Source organism: Mustela erminea, chromosome 18 (assembly GCF_009829155.1).
Source record: "Mustela erminea isolate mMusErm1 chromosome 18, mMusErm1.Pri, whole genome shotgun sequence".
NCBI classification, from domain to species: Eukaryota; Metazoa; Chordata; class Mammalia; order Carnivora; family Mustelidae; genus Mustela; species Mustela erminea.
In genome coordinates this window covers 31,973,323-31,980,190 of record NC_045631.1, presented here as the reverse complement: position 1 = coordinate 31,980,190, position 6,868 = coordinate 31,973,323, and positions in this window count along the sequence as shown.

Sequence of the window (6,868 nt, the reverse complement as noted above, 5' to 3'; positions counted from 1 at the left end):
CAGACCAGCAGTATCTTTAAGTGGAGAAGCAATGCACTGTGGACCATCTAAGTTCACTGCCCAGTGAAGTGGTAGCTGAGAAAACTACATTTGAGCACTGGGCGTCTTGGAATTAGGTGGTTTGTATCAAACGATCGCGGAAGAAACACAAAGATCATAATAAAACTCCTCCTTTGGTGTGCTGGGAAAGGTTTCAGAAAACCTACCTCATCTTAAAATTTAAGAAACTTTGGAGTCTGTACGCAGGCCTTCTATGTAGGTCATTGTCACCACACACACGTGAACACTCATTCCTGGACTCCCTGCTTTCTGTCTAGGGCAGTTAACTAGTAAATAAGGCAGTTCTGCTAAATGACGTGGGAAGCCATGGCCTGATCTGGAACGACTCAGATCAACCAGGGTCAAATGAGTTCTGCAGACTGCAGCTATTAAAAATCCTGTTGTCATTTTTCACCTTTTCATCATAAGCATCTTTCAGAGATTAATTACTCAGCCATTAAAAATGAATCCAAATCATATTATGCCAACATCATTTAGACACAATTTGGAAGGAGCGGCCCAGGACTTCCTGACAAGGTCACGCTGTCCTTTCTGTGGACTAGACTTGCAGCGGAAGGCAAAAACTAATCAACCTGGCCTGGCCTGCTTCTCCTGCCACTTGAGGCTATAGGGACGGGGTGGGAGGGCTGTATATTGATTGTTTCCTCCTTTTGAGACAGTGGCCGCCTTCAGACCATCCAAAACACCCAGTGGGCAAGACTGTGATGGGCCTTTCATCTTCCAGTGCGACAGGCCTGTGTGAAGCCATTCCTCAATGCAGAATGACTGTTGGTTCCAGGAGAGTGTGAATGGGATCTGGGGGGGAGCTGTACTAAGGTAACCCACAGTTTCCTCCAGTGAGTCATTACGGGTTTTGTGAGGGAACACACAATAATTCTTTTTTCTTAAAGGTCTTATTTATTTGAAAGAGAGAGAGAGTGAGTGAGAGAGAGAGCATGAGAGGGAGGAGGGTCAGAGGGAGAAGCCGACTCCCTGCTGAGCAGGACCCTGGGATCGTGACCTGAGCCGAAGGCAGACGTTTAACGGCCTGAGCCACCCAGGAGCCACATAAAACACACAATAATTCTAAAGGTGCATTTGAAAGGTCTTGGGTCTGATTTTGGAAGAGTCAAAAAGAATTCTAGGTGGAGCCCCTTTCCTCCATCCCCCTACCCAGCACATAAAATAATGGGCATTCTGTAATATGCAGAGTTATGCTTATTTTTTTCTGATATTTTATCTAATTTTCCCCTTAATGTTCCTTTTAGGAAAACTCAAATTTTAGCAGAGTTCATCAGAGCAATCCCAAGGCAGGCTGACTTGGCCTGCTTACCTGAGTGGAGTGCAGAGGCTGGGATTTAACCCGGGGTCAGCAAGCTGCAGGTGATGGGAGACTGTGTATGTGGTCAGCCTCTTCTGTTCCCAGTGTGCCAGCTTCCTGCCAAGGCTCCTGGGGCTCCCTGGAGAGGCTGTGGTCTCTTCCTGCTTTTCTCTACAATTAATAATGTCACTTCAAAAATGAGCAAAGCCTTATCCTAGATCTTGACTGAATTGGACTTGGCAACTGAAGTCAGTACATTTTGCAGTGGGCCAAGTGTGTGTATGGGTAGAGGAGAGAGTGTGTGTGTGTAAATATTTAAGTCAAATCATAAATCTTTAATTTGGGAGCACCTTACCAAACCTAAGAGTAACCATAACCATTATCCTTCTGGCAACACCACAAAGACCGCATCTGTTAAACAGGTAAAAATTCACATGAGGCCAGTTTAATTGTTACACCATGATATTGGTGGTGTTTATGCTGCTAAGCCCAAACCTTTAACTGTCTTTTATTAATGCTTAATAAACTTTGAATTTTTTCCTTTCTTTCATGTATTTTTGTTGATAGTCTACTAGAAATTAGACTCTGTTCTCAATCCTTTCACCAAGAGACCATTTATAGAGATTAATTACATTGATGATAAATAATAATACCATGTCATCAGTGATGCATTACTATTTATTCAGTACTTCTGTGCCAGGCACTATGATAAACACTTACGTGGCATATTTGATTTAATCCCATATCAACTCTGTGAGATGGGGGTTATTATTGTTGTTCCCAGATATTATTATTGTTGTTCCCAGATAATATTATAATAATATTATTATTGTTTCTCCCAGAGAAAAGAGAAGGTTAAGCAACTTGTCTAACATTATATAGCCAGAGGTGACAGAAATGAATTCTGGCCCATTGGATGGGCATCAGTAGAGAGCTGCTTCCCCAAAACCAGTCGTGGTTGGATGTATACAAATTGACTGGGAACATACCCCAGGACTACAGATCCAGCAATTCTGAGTCAGTAGGAAGAAAATGAATTGTTTAAGGGCTTCCAGCTAACTCCCATGTGTGGCCAAGGAGCTGGAAGCAAGGATTCGCAGACTTGACCTTAATCTGAGTTCGTGACTCTTGGGGGATCCAGGCAGAAGCTTCAAAATTTCCATAACTACCTAAAATTGTATGCAACTTTTTGCGTATAAACCTGTTTTTCTATAGGGGAGAGCCACAGCTTCCCGTACTCCCCCCAAGGAATCTGTGACACGAGATGGAATGAAAACCCCCACTTATGGCCTTCTAGCAGGGCTGACGCAGCGCGGTGGCAGCCGGCCCTGCAGCCCACCACACTCCTCTGGGAAGCTCCAAACACCAGCACCGCATGGGCTGCAGCCCCGGCCAAGGAGCTCAGCATCTTGGGCACGAGAGAAGGGGACTCTGTGGTGAGGAGCTCGGTGAGTCAAATCTGTCACTTAGCAGGTGTATGACCTTGCATAGCACAAAGCATTTTTTAACCTTAATGTCCTCATCTGTGAGATGAAGGTGTAATTTTCCCCTCTGAGGGTTGCAGGGATGATTTTATAATACACACCATTGGCCCTCAACAAAGATCTGCCCTGGGGGCCCAGGGAGGGGACTGTGGGCTGGGAGGAATTTTTCCAATTCACTCTCTTAGATTTGTTGTTCCTTCAAAGAGGACAGAAAACAATTCTCCTGTTCAGAAGAAGGAGCAGGTGGCTGGAGGTGTGGGAATGAGGGGGGCTACATGGATGGGGCTTCATGTTCTGACAACCCTAAGGGATCATAGCTTTGTGCATAGGGCGGTCGGTATCCATCCACTCTGTGGCAGCTTCCCATTTAGATCAGGCAGTTACACGTGAGGGTTCAGCTCTACTCTTTCTTTCTTTCTTTTTAAGATTTTATTTGAGATAGAGAGAGAGATCACGAGCAGAGGAGAAGGGAAGAGAGAGAAGCAGACTCCCTACTGAGCAGGGAGCCTGATGTGGGACTCCACCCCAGGACCCTGGGATCAGGACCTGAGCTGAAGGCAGACACTTGACTGAGCCACCCAGGCGCCTTCTACTTTCACGATCAAACACCTTTCTCCTCTCTCAGGGGAGTAGGCGCAATGACCTTAAGATTCTGTTTGTGCGACCGATTTTGTATCTGGCAACTTCCAATCTCTTAGGGGAGAGGACTGCCTCCCCACGCCTGGGGAGGCTTTGGCCTCTAACATGGCAGGAACCGATAGAAGCCCCGTCATTCACAAGCACTCTGTCCCCCAGGGCCCATCACATGCTGCCCAAGTGGGATGGCTCATCTGTTCACACTTAAAATAGGACAAACTGTCCAACCATCAACCCCCTTCTTCAAAGCATATGAATTAAGTTCCCGCTTCGAAAATCACTGGCTTAGAAGTCTCTTTGAGCATCTTTAGCCAGCCGGGTGAGAATTATTGAAATCTTCCTTTGTACTCAGAAGATGGCTTCTTGCTAATAAATCAAAAGGACCCTTTAGAGAAGAAAGGCCTGAGTGAAGATGGTGGTGAGGTTCCTCTGCCTTTCCGGGCTTTGAGTCAGTGAGGACTTGGGTCTAAAGGCCGCTGTCTCTAGCTTCTCTGCAGCCTCCCAAACCCGGCTCAGTGCCAGGAAACAACAGGACAAGCTCACAGTCGCTGAGTCCTAAACTACTTCGACCTGCCACATCTCATTTAATCCTTATGGTATGAAATCGGTGGTATTATTATCCCTGTTTTGCAGATGAAGAGCAGACTCAAGAAAGAAGTCAGCAGAATTTAAACCCAGGTCAAAAGCCTGATGTGAGAGTTTGTGTTCTACACCACTCCACTCCACTCCACTGTTTGTTCAGAGCTCAGCAAAGGCAGAAGGCAGTTGCCGTGGTCAGGAGGGTGAGCAGGGAGCAGGTGGGCCCGGACTGGAATCCCAGACCCATTCATCACCATCCATGCGACATGGACAATTCAGCAAATCACCCTGAGTTTTATCTGTAAAGTGGGTATCACAGTCCCTTGTAGGGTTTTACCAGGATTAAGTGAGAACGTGCTCAGAGTGTCGTAAGAACTCAACAAATGCTTGCTTTTTTAATAGTCATAGTGATTGTTAATAAATATTGCTTGATCTGGTTTCTCTGGTATGTGCTACAACAGAGTTGGGCCCTATATTGCATATTTAAGTGGATGCATTTTCATTCTGCAAATACTCGATTCAAGAGCCACTGCTATGTTTTTGAGAAATTCCAGTTCTGCAGGGATGAGTAAACGGGGGAGAGAGTGCGGCCACTTCTTGAGCCAAACTGTGCTTCTGAGACGGATTTTATAAACATAAAATTCATGAAGCATGAATTTTAATTTCAATTTTAAGCCAACTATGCTGCCTTGGATATTGTTGGTATTTTGCAGACCTTTATTTTAACCAGGGTACTGAATGGTGCTAAATGCTGACACCTGTAGCTTGGGGTCATTCGTCCCTGTCTTACATTTCTGAAGGGCCTCGAATGAAGATGTTTGATTTGTCACTAAATGAATATATATTCACAGAAATAGAATGATAACTTTTTTTTTTAAGATTTTATTTATTTATTTGACAGACAGAGATCACAAGTAGGCAGAGAGGCAGGCAGAGAGAGAGAGAGAGCAGGAAGCAGGCTCCCTGCTGAGCAGAGAGCCCGACACGGGGCTCGATCCCAGGACCCTGGGATCATGACCTGAGCCGAAGGCAGAGGCTTTAACCCACTGAGCCACCCAGGCGCCCCTAGAATGATAACTTTTTGAGTAACTTTCCTCGGGCACTTCTTCATCTATTGAAATATACCCTAAGATTAATAAACCAGAAGTGGCCCTAAGCCTCCCCTCTACCTCTGATGGGGAGCAGGGTGGGTGTGGGAGGGCTCTGCAGGGAAGGGGACTGTGGAGCAGGGAGAGGAAACGCAGGAGTTTGTCAAAGATGGGGAGGGATATTCCAAGTAGCAGCACAGAGGCTGAGAGCCAAGAACTCCTCTGGGAGTGATAGGACTGTCAGAGTGTGGCGTATGAGGGGGGAGAGTGACGGCAAGTGAGGTATGGCCAGACCATGAACGTCCTTGCACACCATCTTAAGGCCTTTGGACTTTATCCTGATCAGGAGAATGACATAAGCAGTTCTTGGATTAGAAAGATGATACTGGCAGCTACTCGGAAGATGGATCACTGGGAATTAGGAAGAATTGGAGGCCGAGGGAACTTTCTACATTAGTCTCTGAATAAGGCTCTAGGGATGAGATGGATGGATAGATTCAAGAGCTATTTAGGGAGCTGGAATCCATGGGGTTTGGTAGAAGAGTCAAGGACAGCTTGAAGGTTTCATGACATGATCTCAGTTGATCAATGGTTCACGGCCAGGAAAGCACAGAAGGATCATCCGGGGTGGGGAGGAGCTTGTAAAAATACCCATGCCTGCACCACCCTGAGATTTGCAGAATTCTGTGGGGGGAAGGCCAGCCTGTCTTCCTTAGAAAGCTCTCCAAGTTTATTCTCCCTTGTGCCCCTTGATTGAACAACACTCATTGAGCCTCAAAAGACCCCAAGGGGAATGTGGATCAGAAATCACAGCTTCCATCTTTCACTTAAAAAAAAAATTTTTTTTTTTTTTAAAAAAACACCCTAAGGCTTAAAAAGGCTTAATTTTGAACCCAGAATTTCTGGAGCAGAGCGGGAATGCCAGAATTTGTACTCATGCTTTTTGGACTCCAAGTCCTTTATCATTCCAGATATGCTGATTCTTGCCCATTAACCCTATACACTCCAGAGTGAGTATGCTTGTACTTCATAAGCCCCATATCCATCCACAGCTGCCTAAAACCAGGATGGACCTCTAACCCTCAGAGAAGCGCCTCCATCTAATCAAACTTTGCTGCTTGTTTGAACCACCTGGGAGGGGAGGCTTAAAAAAAAAATCCTAATTCTCAGGTCATACTTCGAACCGGTTGTATCAGGATCTGCTGGGTGGGGTGGAATTCAGACGTCAAGGTTAAAAAACTTTCTCAGGTGATTCCAACTGCATCTCGTGAGTCAGTGACCTTGGTTCTTGCTGCTAAGTGCGGTCCTGCATCACCTGGGAGCCTGCGAGGAGCATAGACTCTCGGGTCCCATCCCAGACTTATTGGATCATAATCTGCGCTTTAACAAGATCTCCAGGTGATGCCTGCGCCGGCTGCGGTTTTCAAAACCCTCCTCCAAACAGCCGTAGAGGAACGGAATATATCAGTGGAGGAGGCCATGTAAACGAGTAAAAAAAATCTTTGTGAACCCACAAAGTTTAGGCTCCTCTGGTTTTTGCTTTTCTTGATGTTTAATCGTTCAGCCTCCCCTGCATTCAGCACGATCTCCAGCATTATAATCACTCCCACCACCACCACCACCACCACACCTTTTATTGGGCCAACCTGAGCAGACTTCTGTTTCCTGCAACCATGGGTGCCACGAGAGGCTAGCTATTTAAAAATTTCCTTTGGTTGGAA